Consider the following 21,725-nt stretch of genomic DNA (forward strand, 5'->3'; position numbering starts at 1 on the left):
TTTTTTTTTTTGTGATGGGCTTTCGTAGTATCACTCCTCCTCAGGCACCGCTGAGGACGCCCTCCGCTGCACACTGCCTTCGGGGCCTTCCCCGGCAGAGCCAGAGCCAGCCACGAGCTCACCTGCAGAGCGCCAGCTGCCCTCCAGCGCGAGGACGCGCGCGGCGAGGTCCTCCACGTTCCGCCTCTGCGGAGAGCGCCGGGCACCCCCCCAGGCAAGTTGTCAGTGCCGGAGAGGCGAGGCGCGGGTAGGCTCCGCCCTCGTCGCCAATGTAGTGTTCTTCGGTGGCACGTGGGGGTATGGGAGGCCTAGGGACATGGGGGGTACAGCAGGACAAATGAGGACACGACAGCAGGGGTTACTGTGTGGGCCGAAGACCACGAGCGGTCTCGCGCCCCTTTATTTATACCGTCGGGCGTGCCCGCCCTCCGGGTGCGTGGGTGCGTGAACAGCGTGCTGGAACGGGCCGGGTGGCTCCGTTACCACATCAACTAGGCTTGTTAAACGAACATGTCAGTACCTATCCTATGCTGCTAGCAGTCTCTGCTGTCCTGTTCCTGGGTTCTATCATTGCCAATAACTTTCTGGTTATGCTGAACATGTTCCTTGTGCCTGGAAATTCAAAAAGACACAGAACCTCACTCCGCAAGAAAAATCCAATTTCCCAGCTTCTGTAGGGAACTAAGTAATATCTTTTTACCTCGAAAAAAATAACATTGGCGCTACAGATCTGGAGGCAGATTTCAAGGGGGTTGGCCGAATTTGAGTACATCTAATGATAAAAATATCATCGCACTTCACAGTTCACTTTATTCTAAACATCATATACAAAGGCGAACCACAAAACAAACTGCGTCACGCAAAGTATAACTAGGCCCAGCTGCGGACGCCATTAACCCCTCTCCACCTTGCCCCGTGGGCCCCCCTCACAAGCATGTCAATGCAGAACAAAAGCCATTTCTCTTCTGACAACCAATCTTCGGTTAATCTATTGCTTGATGGAACAGCGCCGCGGGTCCCGAAGCTCCCAGGTGTGTCCGATGAATAACAGAGCAGGCCCCTGTGGCAAGTATCGAAAGCCGGCTGCACAGACAGGTGAAGTGGGTCAGGTCACGTCATCGAACAAGGCCGCTTTATCCTGCGCGCGGATGGAACCGCGGCCTGGTCTCTGGTTTCACGAATCAACTGAGAGCGACGAGGGCGCGCGCAGACCTCGTGCGTCGTTAGTCTGCGCCACGTACCGGGTTGTCGGTGCTAAGGGCGCGCGCTGAGCTGTGCAGAACTCCCCACTCAGGAAGGTCTGGAGGGACTAACTTTTAATCTGGTGTTTGAACATGACCGTTGAGCGCTAGCTGCCCGCTCATATCGTCTGTTCTTGATGATAACTTATTTTGTGTTATCTAAAGAAAGCGGCCAACAGGTGACTCGACCAAGTGCAGCTGCTTTCATTACCTCCTCGTCCAGTCTTCCTCGCCACAGTATTCACCAATGAGCCTCCGGCTCCACACAGAACTCCAAGTAACTTAAAAGAGCAGCGCTCTAGTCTCCCCTCCCTCCTCCAACATGGCCCCCAGTGGCTTCAGCCAATCCCATAAAGGGATACAAACCAGCCAGCCCGATCTGTTCTTTTTTTCTGCACTTCTCCGAGTGCTGCGTTGCCTGTGTTGACCGGTGGTGTCCTCAGGTGAGTGGGGCTGGGTTCCTGCTTCAGCGGTCCCGTTATGCCCTTGGGTATTTAGTTTGGGGGTAGTAGTTCGATTAAATGGTGTGTTGTACCTCCTGCTACTGCCTTTGACGCCGCTGGTCCTGCTCTAGCGGACTTTCAGCGGCGTTCGTCTTGTTTGTTTGTTGGCCTGTGTCGTTCGGTGAAACTGACGATCACTAGTGGTCTGCTTCATTTCCCGGCCGCGCGTCCTGCTCAGCGGACGTAGCGCGGCCGGATGCCTTTGATCTGGGGGCCCGAGGCTCCCGGTCTCATTGCTTACCTGCTGTTCCTGGAGCGTTTGCGTGCTGTGGGGGCGGGTGGCTCCCGTGGGCGTTTCTTTCACGGCTTCTTCGTGGTGTGTTCCTTGTTCACCTCTGCCTCGGTCCTCGCTGGCTGGGTATGTGACCATGCGCGAGGCTGTTTCTCCTCCCTTTATGGTTGGTTGGTCCGGTTACGGGTTCTGGCTGGTTTGGTTACCTAGCAACCCCGGGGCCTTTTAAGCCAGGCGTGTTGTCTTCTCCTCTGCCTGTGTTCTCTTCGTGCGTTCACTGGTGTGTTGCTGTCATGGAGTGTGGTGATATTCCTGATTCTGCTCCTGAGGCTTCTGGTTCTGGTGTCCAGATACCGTCTATGGCTGTGTTACAGCAGCTGATCAATTCTGCTGTTGCTGCTGCTCTGCAAAGTCAGACGCCTGTTCCTCCTGCTAAGCGGGCTAAGGTGGAGGTAGCTGCGGCTGCTGATTCTGACGTTGAGGAGGATGTTGATGTCAGAGGTCGTTTTGTGCAGGGTGCCGACCTGAAGGAGGTGCTGGGTCACATTAGAGAGAACTTGGTGTTTCCTACTTCTGTGGTTCCTCTGGATGACGATCTCTTTGCGCAATACCAGCGTCCTGCGCCTGATTCTTTGCCTTTACACTCTTCGGTCTTGAAGGTCCTGGAGAATGAATGGAAAGATGTGGACAGAGGCTCCTTTCCACGCTTTTTGAGTAAGCGATACCCGCTGCAGGACTTTGATGTGAAGTTCCCTTCTTCGGTGAAGGTTGATTCATTGTTGGCCAGCATGGTGTCTCATGGTACTGTGGTGTCTGAGGATTCTTCTCCTGCTGACCCGGTTGACCGTAAAGTGGATGGTGCGGTGAAACGCACTTTTGCGGCTGCTAATTTCTCTATCAGGGCGGCTGCCTATGCATCTTACACTATACAATCCTTGCTGAAGGATTTTCAGTCCCTGTCTGAATTGATGGACCAAGGGGAGGATGTTTCTTCTACCCTGGCGATGATGGAGCAACAGGTTCGGTTGCTTTCGGATGTCTCCTTTGACTCTTTAGGGGCTGCGGCTTCCGCAGCTGGGTCTTCGGTGGCTGTGAGGCGTCAGTTGTGGCTTCGTTCGTGGAAGGCTGATGCTGCGCAGAAAAATCTCCTGATGAAGATTCCTTTTTCTGGGGTTAAACTTTTTGGGTCACTGATGGATGACATGGTTAAGAAAACGGCGGAGGACCGTAAGCTACTGGCTCCTGAGCGAGCGGGTCACTTCCGTTCCTTTGGTTCTCAGAGAGCTTTTGGCCCTTCTCGGAGGGGTCGTGCTGGTCAGCCCTTTCGTGGGAGGGGGCGTGGCCGGGGTGCTCCTTCCTTTGGTAAGACCCGGTTCTCCGGTTCCTCTTCCTCCTCCACTCCTGCACCTAAGTCGTGACTGGATCGCTCCTGGTATGGGTCCGGTTGGGGGTCGCCTCCGTTTCTTCCTGGAGTCTTGGAGACGGTCTGTTTCGGACAAATGGGTGCTGCAGGTGGTTTCAGAGGGTTTGCGGATTGGGTTTATCCTGACTCCCCCAGTCTGTTTCAGGGCTACTCCTTGTCCCAGAGATCCTGTAAGGAGATTGGCGCTTTTGGACGGCGTCGACTCACTGGTGGTCAAGGGTGCGGTGGTTCCTGTTCCCATCGATCAGTTGGGGCTGGGCGTGTATTCCATCCTGTTCCTGGTGTCGAAGCGCACTGGAGATCTTCGCCCTGTGATGGACCTGAAGTGGGTGAATACTTACATCCCTCACGAGAAGTTCAAGATGGTTTCCCTTCCGTTGATCCTTCCTCTGATTTCTCGGGGCGACTTCCTTGCATCGATAGACTTGAGGGATGCTTATCTCCATGTCCCGGTTCATCCGGATTCCCAGAAGTTTCTCCGATTTTGCGTGATGGGTCAGCATTACCAATTCCAGGTACTGCCATTTGGACTCTGCTCTGCTCCCAGGGTCTTTACTAAGGTTCTGGCTCCTCTTATTGGCCTATTGCATGGGGAGGGCATTAGTGTGTTTCCTTATCTGGACGACATTTTAATTTCTGCTTCTTCTCTTCCCAAGGCGGAGTTGCATGTCAAGAGGGTGTGCCATGTCCTGGAACGTCATGGGTTCCTCGTGAATGTCCCGAAGTCCTCCCTGGTTCCTGCACAGGAATTGACTTTCATTGGGGCTCTGTTCAGGACTCAGTTGGGTATGGTGTTCCTTCCTCCTCCCAGGATTCTGTCCCTGATGTCTGCTGTTCGTGCCCTGTTGGTGGGACTGTCTCATCCTGTGAGCCTATGGCTGAGGGTTCAGGGTCTGATGTCGGCGTCATTGTTGACGGTGCCGTGGGCTCGCCTTCACATGTACCCGGTGGTATCGCACATTTTGTCGCATTGGGACCCCTGTTCCCTAGATATGACTGTTTTGATTCCTATGTCGGAAGAGGTTCGGGTGGTCCTGGGTTGGTGGTTGGTCGACGGTCATCTGTCCAGGGGCCGCCCTTTTCTGATTGTTCCCACCCGCGTGGTCACTACCGATGCCAGCCTGCTGGGGTGGGGTGCTACTCTGGGGGATTCAACGACTCAGGGGGTTTGGCCTCAGTCGGTGGTGTCATGTTCCTCCAACTACAAGGAGCTGAAAGCCGTCCTTCTGGGTTTGTTGGATTTCTCGAGTCTGGTTCAGGGTCACCATGTGCAGGTTCGAACGGACAATCAGGTTGTGATGTCCTATATAAACCATCAGGGAGGGTGCAGAGTTCGCTCCCTCAGTTGCCTCGGCCGTCAGATTTGTGGTTGGGCGGAGTTGAATCTGGAGTCCCTGTCTGCCATTTATCTTCCTGGCACGGAGAACACTGTGGCGGATTGTCTGAGCCGGGTGTTTCCCTCCATGGGCTCTTTGTCCCTGACGCCTGTGATTTTCAGGAGGTTGCGACGGATGTTTGGTTGTCCGATTGTCGACCTCTTTGCTTCCCGGGACAATTTCAAGATCCGTTGCTTTTGCACAATTATGCCTTGCCGGGATGCTTGGAGGGTGGATGCCCTGTCGTTCCCTTGGCCGAAGGGTCTCTTGTATGCCTTTCCTCCTGTTCCCCTGATTCCGGCGGTCTTGCAGAAGATCAAGAGGGAGGGATCCTTTGTGCTTCTCATTGCTCCGGGTTGGGTGCGTCGCCCTTGGTATCCCCTGATGTTGGAATTGGCTGTGTCTCCGGGGTGGGCCTTGCCATTCAGTCCTTACCCTCTGTTGGGCCCTCCTCTTCCTCTGCCTGTGTTCCGGTCCTTGGGTCTGCGGGCCTGGCTCTTGAGAGGGATTCGTTGATGCGAACTGGCTGTTCCTTGGCTGTAGCTGGGGTCATTCAGCAGTCCAGGAGACCTTCTACCCTTAAGTCCTATGCTAAACACTGGGATAATTTTGTTTCTTGGTGTCTGGGTCGCGATCTGTCGGTGGCTTCTTTGGATCCGGCTCGCATTTTGGATTTTTTGAATGATGGGTTTGTGCTAGGCTTGGCCATTTCGACTCTTAGGGCTCAGTGGGCTGCGATTCAGGCGTTCCACGTCCTTCCTTTGATTTCTGTTTCACCTTTGGTTGCTAGACTTTTTAAGTCTCTATCTTTCCAACGCCCCCGTCCTATTATGTGTCCTCCACCTTGGGACCTGCCTTTGGTTTTGCGCTCCTTGCAGTTGGCTCCGTTCGAGCCTTTGGAGTCGGTGGAGTTGAAGTTTTTGACACTCAAGGTGGTGTTTCTTGTGGCGATTGCTTCTGCCAGACGTATGGGGGAGCTGGGTGCATTCCTTCGTTCTGCTCCCTTTTTGTTGGTTTTGCCGGACAGGGTGGTGTTGCGCCCTCATCCTACGTTCATTCCTAAAGTGGGTTCTTATTTTCATAGGTCTTCTGAGGTGGTGCTTCCATGTCTTTGTCCTGATCCTTCCTCGGATGAGGAATCCCTGTTGCACCTCTTGGATGTTCGGCGTGCTTTATTGATATATTTATCGCGCACGTCTTCGTTTTGCAAAGTGGACAACTTGTTTGTCAATTATGGTTTGTCACGTCAGGGTCTGAAACCCTCCCTCTCGACGATCAGTCGCTGGATTAAGGAGGCCATTTTGTTGGCATATGCTTCGGTTGCTGAAGTTCCCTCCCTTCCTGTTCAGGGGCGTTCCACCCGCTCTGTTGCTGTGTCTTGGGCCTCCTTCAAAGGGGTGTCCATGGAGGATGTTTGCCGGGCTGCTACTTGGTCTTCACCTCATACATTCATGTCCCATTACCGCCTCCAGGTTGGGGGTGGGGGTTCTGTTTCATTTGCATCTTCTGTGTTGACTGCGGGGATGCCTTGAGGGGTTGTATTTGATTGCTGTACCTCTGTATATTAAATCTAGTTTCACTGCACTTTGCTGTGGTCTTTTCCTTACATGAAGCTGATTGCTTTGGTATCGGCTCATTGGTGAATACTGTGGCGAGGAAGACTGGACGAGGAGGTAATGCCCGGATTACTTACCGGTAATCTTCATTACTCCGAGTCCTAGTCTTCCTCGCCACAGTATAGTTTCCCTTCCCTCCCGGCCCTGGTGGTGGCTTCATGTCTGCGGCTTTGATTATCAGATCGGGCTGGCTGGTTTGTATCCCTTTATGGGATTGGCTGAAGCCACTGGGGGCCATGTTGGAGGAGGGAGGGGAGACTAGAGCGCTGCTCTTTTAAGTTACTTGGAGTTCTGTGTGGAGCCGGAGGCTCATTGGTGAATACTGTGGCGAGGAAGACTAGGACTCGGAGTAATGAAGATTACCGGTAAGTAATCCGGGCAATATCTTTGCCAACATTTCGATGCGATCTGTGAATTTGCAAAAACGTGCACTCTTTGAAACAAAAGTATGCTATGTTGCCATATTTCGAGCGGAAATGATCTGAAAGACATTTTCACGTCCAATATAGGTCACTCGGTAGTTCAAACTACGTTGATTTCTCAGCATAACGTCGAAATCTATTTTCGAAATAAAATATTGATGCACAATGTTTTAAGTTACAAAAAACACAATTGTAAACCCTACATAATAACTAAACACTTATTTTTGCAATAAAATGTTCTCTAAATATATTTAATTTGGCAGAATCCTTTTCCCTAATCAACAAAATGCACACTCACCAAAATGCAATTGAACAAGCAGAATTGTTCGGATTTCTTCCTGCCTTCTTTCAGTGTTATGATGCGCATGTGCGCTGCCACCATCCGATTACCAAACAAACACAAGCTGAGAGGGTGCGCCTGGCTTCAAGCACCGGAATTTGGCTGCTAGGCAACACGTTGTGAGTGGCGTCCTTGCTGTTTGTAAAAGGTTGATCGACTCGATCTTTTCCTCACTCAGGCTGGATGGGTTGATCACAACTGACTGGCTCCACCCTGAAGGTAAATTGGGGCTAGTCTGGAGACGCGAGCCCCCACATACCCCAACCTTTACTAGCCCTGAGCAGCGCTCCAATCGCATTACACTCACCTGCACTTCATATTTCCCAAGTTCACTCAATTTCCAAACACAGACATAAAGCGTGCACACATCACACCAGCCCGAAACCTCGCCCCGTGCTTTACAAGCCGGGAGAGCAGGTGGCTACGAGGGCCTTCGGCATGAGTCGCCACCTTAATGTGAATTCAGCGAGTCTTTCTGAGCGGAGACTGTAATAGACGTTCATCTGAACCTCCAGGTAGGGATTGACAAACTGAACAGCGGCCCTTCGCACGCACACTGCAGATTTACAGACAGAACAACTTTATGAAAGAGGCATGCCTTACTACATCCGGAGCGTGAGGCGCTTTATACCACGCAGTGATGGAAATAATGTCACCCAGATTACGTGGCACTTACTACATCGAACATGGAAAGAGGAATGTACTGACTCACAGCCCCATGCAGCTCATAAACATCTCGTCAGCAAGCGCATAAACCCTCTGAACTGTCGTAATAGCTACCCGTTGTTTCACATAGATAAGCACAGCTATCCAACCAACAGAGTAGCTAGAGTGTTATGTGCAACAGTGCAAGGAAGGAAATGGAACCCATAGTTGCTGTTTAAATTGTAAACAATAGAATAATCCGAGATAAATGGGCCGCTCAGGACCCTGGTGCCACTGCACCTTCTGAATCGGCGGAAGCCACGCCCTTGCATCCAGAGAAAATGAAGTACTTGTGCAGCGCACATTTTGAATCAGCCATGTCATCCCCCTCTTGAAGACACCTTAATACCTATACATAGAAAGACTATCATGGTGCAACTGCGGTGGCTTCATCCTGTGCCCCGAGAACCGTCCTGCTCATGGCCACAGCTCACTGCAGCAAATCGGTTTGATCGATGTAGCAAACTCCGTCATATCACATTTACTGGAGAAACGCTAACATAGAGGAGGCACGGCGGCGAGAGATCCATCTCGCCACACTCGAATTACATAGCGCGAGATGCAGCTGAAACCATCAGCCATGTTGCGAGAATGTAGTATTGTTCCATCTGGCAAAATCATACAAAAAGCTGAAATCTCTCTTCTTTTAACCCCTTCCATGCGGCGCGAATTCCGCCGCGGTGCTGACCGTTTCTTGCGCGGGCGGGCTCATGACGGAACGGTTTCGTCATGAGCACAGCTCAACCGACGCTCATGACGGAACCGTTCCGTCATGAGCACCGAAGGGGTTAAAATATAAAAAATAATAAATACATTTGGGAATAATAGAGACTACTGAACAGAACCCCCAGCTAAACTAGTCACCATGGTCGTACCACTTCTGAAAGCCCTAATACCCTCCATGATCTTGTTTCAACCTGTGGAAGGCTCAGACTTCACAGCGTTGGCCGTCGACTGGAAAATCCAAGATACAATCCTGGATGCAGACATTGTGTGGCCAGTGAAAGTATATGGACCCTCAGACCGCAAAGCATCCTTCTATGAGAGTACAATTTCATTGGGTCTGAAGAAGGTGATAGCAGTTCTGAACTCTCTGAATTTTTCCTACTACTTCCCAATCACCAGATTCAACTTCATTTCTAAATCCATTAAAAAGAGTAACTGAGCCAATTAAAAATGACTTCTAGGTACAGCACTGTGGCTCCACTTCACAATAGATAATGGTACAGACATGATGCTCGCTACGGTTTGGAGTGAACAACATCATGTGGTGAATATGAGGATGGCCAGCTTTATTTCATTCCAAAGGTCATACACTATTGGCAACGTAAATCATGTCATCAGCATGATTTGGAGTCCAGTGTCCAGCCTTGCCCTGAGGAATCTGGATGGTTCAAGTGCTTTTTGAATTAAATACCCTGGTTGAGGCTTGGTCTGTACTTTCCACCAGACTTGACATTTGACTTTTGATATTTGGCAGGGATCACCACAGTCACCCTAATTATTAACTTAAATTCTATTAAACTCTTCCAAATAATTAAAGTGTTTAATCTGACATGCAATTCATATGCTATTACCACCCATATTATTCTGCAGATACCCTCTACCACTGTATCACTCAGAATTGCAGCAATGTCTCGGCATTATCAAATTCTGGATGGTTAACCCTTCAGGATCCAAGGCATGATAACCAGCTCTACAATACCTCACATCCTTACTTCCAGAGAGAGTCAGCCAGAAGTTCTCACTGTCTCTCTTCTGAACTCACCTGGTCTGTTACCAGCACCGAGGCACCTTATGCGCCTTTGATAAACATATGTACTATTTTGACTCCCTTATATCAAGTAAAAAAAATAAAATTAAAAAAAAACTCATTTTAGTAGACAACAGCATGGCACCCTAGATTCCAAGCAAGATTCCCCATGATATAAAGCAATGCACACCACAACGAGACTCATCATTCGCAGAAGGAATCACTACTTTGGGCATTCAAGAAACTACCAAACCATGGCTCACAGTTGACTAAATCTGCAGGCCCGCGACCAGCTCCAAAAGCTAGAAGGAGAAACGTCAACAAGATTCCGAATCTGCTCATTCGACAGAGATCTAAGCATTTATGAAGTTCCAACCTGGTTATGGAATGATGCCTGCAAGGCAGATATAATAACTAGTGGAAGGGTCGGTGGTTCTTCCATCTACTAGTCATCAATGTCGTATTGAACATGGCGTAACCATGTTTGCTGTTTTACCAGTAATCATATGATGGTCACAGAAAGGAACAGATGTCAGTCACATATTTATATTAATGACTAGGGTGATAGTCTTCTCTAAATCCATGAAAAAGTTTTCAAATTTTAAAAGTTTTGTACAGATTTAAAATATGTCAGCGGTTGATACCGTGAACCCTTTCAGTCAATACCAAAAGAGAGTGCTGGATTAAGTAACACGCATGCCATGTAAAAATATATATATCAATAAATGAGTAGGACCAAGAAAAATATCCATTAAACCGCTAATTTCATGTCATGCGAAATGTCCCAAAATTACGCCATGTTGCCCACATTTAGCATAAATGCACAGGAATAAGGCAACCAACCTGAATGCAGGGGACTGCTGTTTGCAACAGGTGTTTGTGCTTTTTTTTTTTCTTTTTTTTGCGACAAATGCATCATTACATCCAAAATGGACCAATTTGCTCTAAAATATAGCGCCGAATGCTAGTTAAGCGTTTTACATAACTGTTCACATAATTTGCTTCTGCATAGTTGAGCCAAATTTTGGAAGTTTGGCACAGCCCTACAAATTAGTGGATTTGTGTTAACACGGAGCATTGTAAGGCGTACTCACAGGCAGTGACGGAGGGCGACTTATTTTCGATGCAACGTTTGTCGAGGGGATTCCACTTTACATTTCTCCTCACACACCAGGCAGAGGAAAGTCTTATAGGGGCCCACGTGAAAAAATAAATGGGTATTAAAGTATGCGCACTGTCCCTATTTGTTGTGTTTTTCTATTATACCTCTCTTTAAATATTCTTATAGTAACAGTGTTTAAGGGAAAAATCAATAAAAACAATAATACAAATGCGTGAAATGGATGAAAAGCATTCCCTCAAACAATGAGCACATTCCGAGTATGAAGGGGGGGGGGTCAAATAACTGGGGGGGGGGGTAGAAGCAGCTCAATAAAGCTCAGTAAACAGCCTTTCAAAACAAACACGGCCTTGGCCAAGAGCAGCTGCTGTCAGTGAGCATTTTAAAGCAACGACTCTTAAAGCAACAAGGAGCCAACTGTGGGCGGGGAGGGGAGGAGGGGTGCAGATAATGTGCTCCCCCCGAACCACTCATACCCTATTATTCAGCAACAGCTGTAGGCAATTAATTTGATAACAGTGTCAGGAGGAGTCTGGCGCGCGCGTTACAGAGCCCCATGTAGGTAGGGACGGCGTTCTCGTGACAGACAATAATAATCCGCACGTGGGGAGATGATGAGGGGCGGGGGAGATGCGGGTGGGGGGGGGGGTTTACCAAGTTAAGACAACGAGGGTCTATCTGTTCAGCAGCTTGATATACATTGGTTGCAGAGGAATTTCTGAAACACTGGGGAGACTTCTTGAGGCAGCAGCACCGGGGGGGGAGGGGGGGGGGGTGGAGGTTAGGGACTCCTGCCGAAGGGGGCAAGGGATAGGTACCCCGTTGGCATGCAGGGATAATGTAATACTCTGAGGAGTCCATTCAAAGCAGCGGGGGGGGGGGGCTGCTTCCTGATCGACCTGCCTTAGAAACCCTCCTAGGCTGATGCAGTTGCATGTCAGGCCTGAGAGCAGGTCAAACCAGCTTCTCTGCTCCAGGGCCAGACTGGACTGGAAACAAGCCCGGGCACCAAAGAACAGTGGCCCTCATTTGCAAAATCGGGGAATTGAAAAAAATGCCACATTTTCAAAATCGAACAACTCTGAACTTTTTAATACATGCTGCCAAGGCAGAATTTTGATTATGCTGGAGTAATCAGAGTAATTTAGGTAATTCCGGGTTCCTCTTTGATGCAGAATTATCAATAATTATGCAAATACCCCTGCCCGCATAATTAAGAGTAATTTGGGATGGGAAATCATACGGCGGGCCACATTTAGTGAGTGTGTCCGGCCACTCGAGTTGTAGTTCGTGTTCTGCTGCATTTAGCGCTGTTTCTTAGCACAAAATGTAACGTTGCGCCCATTTTGCATGAAGCAAATCATGCCAAATGCTGGTAGTAAGTTGGGGGAAAATCCTACCCATGAGCACATTTAGTGAATGCCAGAGGCTGCTCGCTCATTATTCATGCTCTGTTACATTTAGTGCCATTTCTTAGCACAGAATGCATACTTGTGTCAATTTTGGATGCAAGAGGACATTTTCGCACTAAGAAATAGCGCTAAACACAGAATTACTCTTCTAGCGTAATTCAAGCTCAATCTCGAGTAATTCTTAGATAATTCAAAGTAACTAAACTACACACAATTACGTGGATTATGCCCATACCTAATGCTGTCTGGGTTGTTTTAAGTGGTGTGCTACAAACATTTGTGCTTGTTGATGGCAAATGTTGTGGCAACACTGACTATGTTCCTTCCTAATAAAAAAAACAAAAAAAACACAAAAGCATTGCCACATACCAGTTTTTGCTACTCAAAAAGTGAATTTGGTCCATCAACCTAGCCTTCGATGACATGAAATAACTTTCAGAGAAAGAGTATTTTGTGCCTCCTGGTTTGGAAACCTGCTCAACTTCGCCCTCTGTGCAAGGCATTGAAAACACCAGAAAAAACAAGCATTTGCAATGCAATAGGTCTCGCATTAATTACATTTGAGCTATTGGCATTGCTAAATATTGCAACACCAATTGCAACAAAAGTCTATAAATTGTAGGCCAAAAAAATGTGTATTTATTTTTGTAGCAATGGTGGCATTCTGCACTTTAGATGAATATGTTTAAAAGTAAAGTGCGCCATACTGCGATTGCTACAATAGTTAATTGTGGATGCGTTAACAATTGATGTGTGCACTAATGGCTGGTGGTGTGTGTGCCTGGTGAATGCATGCACTGACGGCTGGTGGTGTGTGTGTGCCTGGTGAAAGCGTGCACTGACGGCTGGTGGTGTGTGTGTGCCTGGTGAAAGCGTGCACTGACGGCTGGTGGTGTGTGTGTGCCTGGTGAAAGCGTGCACGGACGGCTGGTGGTTGTGTGTGTGCCTGGTGAAAGCGGGCACTGAAGTCTGGTGGTGTTTGTGCCCTGTGAAAGCGTGCACTGATGACTGATGGTGCCTGTGCCTGGTGAAAGTGTGCAGTGTGTGTGCTGTGTGGTGTGTGTGTGTGTCAGCCACCCTGCACCAGCTGCTGAAGGCAGCTAGTCACTCTGCTTCTCTGCACTGGCACGATGAGATGCCAGCTGGTGAAGGCGGCCAGTCACCTTGCTTCTCTGCACTGGAATGATGTAGGTTCACAAATGTTATCACTTTATTCCTCCCTGGTGTCCCCTCACGTCTTTCTTCCATCCCCATCCTCACCATGAGAGACTGAAAGACTAAGATGAAATGAGTGACTGGTTGAGAAAAGGACAGCCTCTGCTGAAAGGAGGGACAGAATGACGAGGGGAGAGATAGCCCGTGCAGTACAGGATGGCAGTGCCACTAAAAGACAGTGGAAGGAGGAGTCTACTAAGAAGCCGAGAGCTTCTGGTGAAAGGAGGAAAGAAGAAGTGACTCAGAGAGGGAGAGGCAGCCCGTGGGGAGGGCAATTAGGAGAGACTGAAGGGGTGAAGTGAATGGAGGAGACCTGTAAGAAGCAGAGACTCTAGTGAAGGAAGGGACAGGGTGCCCAGGAGAGCGCAGAGACAGCCTGGAGTGGTGGTGGGGAGTGCCACAAGGATAGACTGAAAGGCTGAGATGAAATAAGTGACCAGGTTAGAAACAGAGAGCCTCTGGTGAAAGGAGGGACAGGGTTACAAGGAGACGGGAGAAACAGCCGCGAATAACCGGTGGGCAGCATGCCCAAAGGCCACGCCCCAGCTTCCCAGCCACAGATCATAGATCTATTGCATTGACATTGTGAACCCCCCACTTTAGCAGCTAGAGCGGGGTGGGGCTCTATTTGTACCTCTTCTGTCTGCAACTCGGTAGATAAATGGGCAACATTAACGCAATAAAGAAGAAAAAAGCTGGGCTAGTAGTAGAAAAGGGGAAAAAGGATGGATGGATGAGCTGGTGAAAGAATGGGTTGATAAAAGGATATATGGATGAGTGGGTGCATGAAATCATGGATACATTTGTGAGAGGATGGGTGTATGAGTGGGTGAAAAGATGGATGGATGGATGAATGGGTGAAAGGATGAACACTGAGTGGGTAAAAGATGAATGGGTGGCTAGAAGGATGCACTTGTGGGTGGGTGAAAGATGGATGGTTGGGTGGATAGAATAATGAATGATTGAGAGGATGGTTGAATAAGTGGGTGAAAGGATGGATAAATGGATGAGAGGATGGTGATATGAGTGGGTGGTTAGATGAGTGGGTGAGAGGATGGGTAAATGTGTGGGTGAGAGATGGATGGGTGGGTGAGAATAAATGAATGGAATGGGGGAAGAATGGCAGAGTAAAAGGAAATGAGAGGATGAATTGATGTGTGAAAGGATGACAGAGTACATGGAAATCTGGGAGAATAGATAGATAGATAGATAAAATGGACAAAAACACAATCTAACCTTAAAGCTCAGCATGCTACAGTAGCCTGTTTCAAGAAAAACAGCAGAGCAAAAGCTGAAACAAAAGTTCTCAACCTTGTAGAGTTGTGCGACATGCAATATTTTAACACAAATATGTTGGTTTTTCTGAAACTTTGCCCTGGATGGCCTGAGCGCGCTGTTGGCTCGTCGCAGGAAAGTGGTATTCTGTAATCAGACATTCCAGCGATAAGGAAGCCCGACTCTCCTATGACAACTCGCTGAGAGATGCGTTTCACACATTTTCTTTAAAAACAGTAAAAACTCAGAGGAACAGAAATGGTGACAGGAATTATTTGCTTTCAGTTTGACTGCGACTTGGTATGAAGGCAGGAGGCAATGAATGTTCGGTTTCCACATTAGTGCTAAAACTCTGGCCCGGCTTCTGGTAGGGGAAGGCAGGAAAGTGGCACGCGCAGCGTGGGCACTGCTTGGGGGTGGAGGGGCAGATCAGAAAATCCTATTTTAAAGCCACTGCTCCAGATAATACAGCGCAGCGCGGGGTTGTCAGCTGTAAGTAACAACGCAGGGCGCGAGCCATAAAAAGGGAATGCCAAAGAAGATATACAATGTGAACGGAGGCTCTGGGTTAAAAAAACAAGCAGGAAGTGGGATAAGGGCGGGGGTAGGACACGTCGCGCACACTAAGGCGGAGAGAGTCACGCAGGCTGGCAAATGGTGTGAACTTTTGCAGCCGCTTTGATGTTCTCAGTGGCCGCGCGTCTCACTGAGAACATCAAAGCGGCCGCAAAAGTGATCACGCAGGCTGACAAATGGTGCGCGCGCCTGGCGCACATGCACTGTACCTGATCCGCCTGCAGCCTTTGGGAGCACTTTCAAAAGCCCCTTACTAAATGTCTCGCAGAGCATCGCTTACGCGATAGCTCGGGCGAGACCTAAAAACGTAACAGTTAAAAATCTGAGTCGACAGTAGCGATCCCCTGGGGAAACAATATGTCAAGATCTGCTCAGCTTAATTCTAGAACCATTAGGTGAAGCTTGGGCCATCCGACTCAAACACCCGCTGTGGAGGAACAGCCAACCACAGATCTCCAGAAGCTGCAGGCAAGTTCCATGGTACCAAAACAGGAGTGGGGGTGGGGCTTTTTAATAAATAAAAAAAAACAATAACATAGATTGAACCATTCCAGTTCACCAGATCTGTAGAACACCACCTGTGCGCCTTCTCCTCTTTATCACAATTTCCATCGGAGCCATGAACCTAGATGTTTTTGAAATGGACATAGGCTATTTTTCATGGATTGGAAAACAAAATCAAACTGGGGAAAACGACTCTGGTGGGGCATTGTTTATGCTTCGTTTTTTAATTGGGAACAATTATAAAGTGGGGGCCTTGCCACAGAGGACAGCGGATCCTGAACACAGCAACAAGATACATAGACCACGTGTGAAGATAGAGACACCTGCAGTGAAAACTGTAGAAGAAACAGAGTATCTTAGTGGAGAGAAACCAGAATCCCCAAGAGGGGAAGGGTCTAACATCTAGTATGGTAGGAAGATTATGAACAGGTGGTTTCAGAGACTACTGAAATGCAGCAATGAGGGAGAAAGAGTAAGGTGCAAAGGGAGGCCCTTCTAGAGTAGTGGACCACGTGTCAAAGAAGGCCATTAGAGGGTGTGTGTCTTGTGAGTGGTTTGGATTTCCAGCCAGCCCGCAAGACATATGCTCCAAGCAGGGTTCATGACACCACATGCACTGAGCTTACAGATCATGCAACTAAGTCTGTAGTGGACTATTGCAGGGAGAGGCGGCCGATGCAAATGCTTCAAGGTGGGAAGCTCTCAGACGTTTTTCAAAAGCAACACAGAGGGTGCAGGGACAGAAGTAAATGGAACGAGGGGAAGGTGGAGGGGGAAGCAAACAGGTGAAAGAGCACAACCTGGAGCTGGGGGCAGAAGCACGACAGGAAGAAAGCAACGCCACGAGAGAAGCAAATGGGTGCATTACGGAAGGGGAAGAGAAAGATTGCAGAGGAAGTGGAAGCACACAAAGGAAACAGCTGAAAAACACATGCATTCACATGGAGTGCTTAAACAACAAGGCAGATAAATAGAGGCAGTTGAACAGAACAAACAGTCCCTTAGCGGAAGCAGACAAGTCCTAGGGCTGATCTCCAGAGCCCACAAAGTACATACACATATAAGTATATACACAAGAGGTCTCGAATGTTCGACCTAAAAAGAAACATTAAGAGCCTGAAAAGTGAGCAGTGTAAGGACACAAGTAATGCGTGCATGCTCCAGGGGAGCAGTGCTTAATTTGAGCTGTTGGTTTCCAGTGCTCAGCACCGGCACTTTATTCTCAGCACCGACTCTAATGACAGTCTACCACATGGTGCCACTGTCTTTCCAAATTTTGAGTTGAGCAGACAAACAGTGTTTAATAATTTAATATACAATAAGAATAAATAATATCTGCCATCTATGCCATTCTTTCAGCTTTGGGTGTCCTGGAGTAGTCAGAACTGTCACACTTGCAGAAGTGGGATGGTTAGTAGTTGTGTTGGTACCGTCATTAGCAGCAGTGGCAGGGGCAATGATGGTGCAAGCTGCAGGGGCCTCCCGAGAAAGGCCCTGGGAGTTACTTATTTACAAACAAATTACCACAGGGGGGGGGGGTGAAAACACACAAAGGAAGCCCATGCAAGCTAATGAATGAGGCAAGCAAATGAGAGTGGCAATTTCCCTTTTTACATTTTTGCATTAGATATTTGCTTTATTTACCCTGTATATTCTCCAACGTTGCTTTCATTGCGAGGTTACTGCTTCAGTCAAGTGCAAGATACAGCTCTTAATACTTCCCTTTGATGAGTTTAGCCATGACTTTACTCTTTCCAACCACAGGTCTGATCAGCTGCCATGTCTTTCAATAGCCTAGCAGTAGACAGACCGTTCGCCTGATTCAAGGACCTGTCAAAATCACCTAATGCAACACTATGTAACATGAAAAAAGATTATGTTTCTTCCTACCGTTTTGGATCTTTAGAATGCATGATATTTCCAAAAATCTACTCTACGTTTCTAAAACTTTACTTGAAAATGTTGACACACCTAAAACTTCTGATTGTCTCCTTTACTTTCTAGGTCTCGCCTACATTGCACGCATTGTGCTGTGAGATATTTTGTTTACAATTCAGTTGTTTTAGAACCCGCCCTCAGCATATCACTAGTTGTTTTTGTTGTCACTCTCATTTGCAATCTTTTGATACCTCAGCTCACCTCCCGTAGGCTTCTGTTCCTTTCTTGTGTTAGCTCCTCCATGGAGCATGAACCAAGTGCATGTGTTTTTCCTCGTCTTTTTGCAATGCAGTATTTTTTATTTTACAAGCTTTATCCCTGGATGTCCAATGTTCTTTTTTAACACAAGCTTATAGCTTCTTATTCATGTTGCTTTCACCATATCCGGTGACTCTACTGACCCACAACTGTATTACTATGCGCAACTCCACTCCACACAATGCCACTCTATGTAACTCCACTCCACACCACTTTACTCAGCGATACTCCACTCTTTGTCACACCACTAACTTTTCTCCGTGCAGAAAAGCAGTCACGCTACTGTACAACATGGCTAAAAGTCATTGGCAAAGTAAATAGCTCTCACATAGGCGAGACCAATGCTTGTTTCTAAAATGATCCCCTCACTTCTGTCCACCCTCTGCATACCTCCTCTGTATGAATACAGAGTAATCTAAGCCATGTTCTCCTTAATCCGTTTTTATATTTCTGCAGAGTGCTAACAGCTCATCTAAAAAAATCACGAACTACCCTCCTTTTAAAGTCATGCCCAGCAACCAAGCAATACCCAATTCCATCTAGCCCATCTACTAATCTCACTCCTGCTAATTGAATGCACCACACAGACACTGGAGTAAATTCACGGAATGGTCTCCTTGACAGCACAAGACTAAACCCAAGAACCAACAGCAACCACTGAAGTAACTACTGACCTTGGGTTGCAGAGCAGCGCGCTGGCTGGTGTGAAGCGCTGCAACGCCACATCAGGAATAGTAAGTACTATATAACCACAATACAATGAATGTAAGCACTGGATGGGCTCTAAATTCACTGTAAGCCGACATTACTCTCCAACAAACAGAGAGTGCGCTGTCTAGTAGGAGAGGATGGAGGATTAGGGCTAGAGCGGTCGATTTTTAAGCTGGAAAACCGGGTTCGAATCTCGGCAACGACGCTCAACATCCTGTGATTCTGGGTAAATCACTTAATCTCCCCGGGCCCAACAAAAATGAATGTGGATTTCTGTAACGCACATGGTGCTCGTGTAAAGCGCTCTGATAACCGATTTATCGGGTCTAGTTCGCGCTATTTAAAACTAAAAAAACCAAAAAAAACAGACATATCTATTTTTTGACGTTGCACAAGTACCAAATGAAATTGTATGTTTTACAACACCACGAAAGAATGCAATATGGGGGGGGGGGAGAGAGATTTTGCAAATTCATCATAGCAAACACATATAAGGTATGCAGTTTTAAATACATTGGGGTATGTTTGCTCACAAGGCTAGCAAACGTGTGTGTCCACGAAACACCCTATCATCAATAAATGTCCTAACACAGCAAGGTTGAAAAGTCATTATTTACAAAACAAACGACACGTGTGTCTTCAAGTCCAGAACACACTGCAGTCGAAAAATAAAACATGATAAAATGTCTTTATTAGAGCGAACATCACAGTGATGGACGACTCATGTGGGATCTTAAACTTGCACGTAAAATGAGATGGCCCTAGCCAGACACGCAGGCGGCCCCCTCCTCTGTCACAGGTACATATTACCCAGGGTTGGAAAAAGACATGGCACCAGGCAGCGCAGATCAAAGGGCACGCGCAGGCTCCCAGGTGACTAGAATTTCAGAAGATGCTGCTGAGAGCGCCTGCTTCTGAGAGGAATCAACAATAACAGAACATACGACATGCGTGTAGTTACATGGGAGCTTCGTGAAAACCTGAACCAATGTCGCGACAGTAACACACACTCAAGTGATGGGAATTCCGTGCGTCTTATTATACCGGCTTGTGTCAGCTAAGACGGTAAAACAACAGTCCTCCTTAATGCGTAAGTAGCGTAAACCTCATTAGACCTGGCACTAGACAGAAAACCCCCACAGCAGTGATTAACGAATGGGCGCAGCTTTAAACCCCAGCTCATCCCTGCGCTTTAGTCTGAGAAGACTTCACAGCGCAGCAGCCTAATCCGGGCTTCGAGGCTCTTAGCTCTGACCCCACCAGCAACCCCGCGCTAGAGCACTCAGACCTATAAATTATTTCTTATTTCCTCCCGAGGATGGACTGCTGGCCCGTAAAATCCACCCTGGGACACCATTCCTTTCACACGCAAAGTAATGCAAGGGGGGGGGGGGGGAGGGGGAGAAGAGGGCGCACGTGATTCGGATGGTTCCTTATCAAAACATGAGCACGTAACCATCTGCCTACTTCCCCGCCCCCAAGTGCTTTGATTTCTACAGTGGGACCCCTCAGTAGGTAGCAAAGGTGCCACCGCCCGTCTGGCTGGGATTTTTCATGGTTCGATGGGCCCCTGGGCCCTGGTGCCACTGCACCTGCTGCACCCATTGTAACTAAGCCCCACAACTGAACTGGATCCGTTTCTCTTGAAAGTGCCTTCCTTGGAGATGTGGCAGGAGAGAAGTGCCACATTTCTGGTTCTACACACAGTGACGTCTCTGTCCATCTATGCGAGAGGGATCCCATATTGTACATTATAAGGATATTGCAAGGCACCTCGGCTTCCGTGTACAGATAAAGGATGCGTTTGTGTAATGCCGTGATAAGCCGCACGCGAACGGAACGCAAGCAGTTGCAAAACAGAGCAGCAGAACAACTGTGCATCCACCAAGGCCAAATCCAAGCATGTCTAACAACTGGCCTTGTGACCGGAGCATCACCATCCCCGAGTCCTGGCTTTTAAACCAGCAGCACGGGGCTTACAGTTTGTAATATCCTTGAAGCCCCGGCATGCAAAGAGCTGCTGCTTACAAACCCAGGACTGGCTCAAGGTATCACCCAAGGCCACTTGGCAGGTATAAACACCCCAACATCCACCAAAAACGCAGAGAGAGGCGCGAGGGCAGTTCCAGGAAGTAAACACCCAAACACAGCAGTTTAACCTGACATGAGATGCCACAAGCCCGCGAGTGCCGTTCGCGGCCCCTGAAGCAGAGGATAAAGCACAGAGCACAATGGAAGGGACGCGGCGCTGCGCACCTTGAAGCCCGGCCGGCGTCCGTGCAGCGCGGGGGCTTTGTCTGCCGGATTCCAGTGTATGCGCGCCGCACACCGACCTGCACTGCAGCCGCTCACCGGCACCCAGGGTGGCCGTAGAGCGGGCTTTGGCGCTGCGGGCATCGCGGCGGTGCGCTGGGGGTACCTACCGTGCACGCAGGGCCGGCGGCGTTGGCTCCATCTCTCCGTCCACATGCTCCTGCACCCAGTGACAACAAGCGGCGGCGCTGCCTCCCCTCAGGCTGACAGAGAGAGGGCGGAGCCCGCGCCCAGCCTCACTGGAAAGACGACACCGGGCATTCGGCTGCAGCTCCCCCTTTCATCTGCCGGGTTCCTCCTTTTGGTGTGTCCCCGCGCGCGATGCAGGGACCCGGCTTAGGGGTGAACCCCTGCCTCTCTGCTCCTCCGGGTTCCCGTGGACACCTCCGCGGGGTGCTGCGGCTCACAGGGCGGGAACAATGGCTAGGTGGCCGGCCCTGGCAGGATCTCAATCCTGGCTCTATTCACACCTCTCCCGAGCTGCTTTCACATGCACAATGCAAGCGGGAGGTTTTTGCCAGAGTGGTTTTGTGGTGTCCTCTTCAAAAGATGCAATGAATGAAGTCGGACCACGTGCATTTGTATCGCAAGTTGTGCCGGGGGTGCTATTAACAGCCCACATTGGTGGAGTTCTCACCGCCCGCTTATTGTCATTGGTACAAATAGGATATTTGCTATAGCTCCCTGAAGGCAAGCAACTAAATTATAGGCACATGCATGTTCCGCCAATTATCTCCTTGCAGGGGGAGTTTAGGGGGAGGCGGATCGCGAGGAATCGTGTGAAATCAGGGC

The 21,725-nt window shown here is 48.8% G+C and overlaps 1 protein-coding gene across 3 annotated transcripts in view; it reads right to left on the reverse strand.

Annotated features, from left to right (window-relative positions):
* TIAM1 (TIAM Rac1 associated GEF 1) overlaps positions 1-21,179 on the reverse strand; it is a 491,618-nt gene extending 470,439 nt beyond the window's left edge. The window contains exon 1 of one of the 3 annotated variants that reach the window (XM_085623101.1): positions 21,044-21,179. The gene's annotated coding sequence lies outside the window, so the exon portion shown is untranslated. The remainder of the gene's footprint in view (positions 1-21,043) is intronic. The other 2 variants (XM_085623102.1, XM_085623103.1) reach the window with 2 other exon arrangements.
* Between the last annotated feature and the right edge of the window lie 546 nt (positions 21,180-21,725).

Source organism: Triturus cristatus, chromosome 8 (assembly GCF_964204655.1).
Source record: "Triturus cristatus chromosome 8, aTriCri1.1, whole genome shotgun sequence".
In the NCBI taxonomy this organism is placed as follows: Eukaryota; Metazoa; Chordata; class Amphibia; order Caudata; family Salamandridae; genus Triturus; species Triturus cristatus.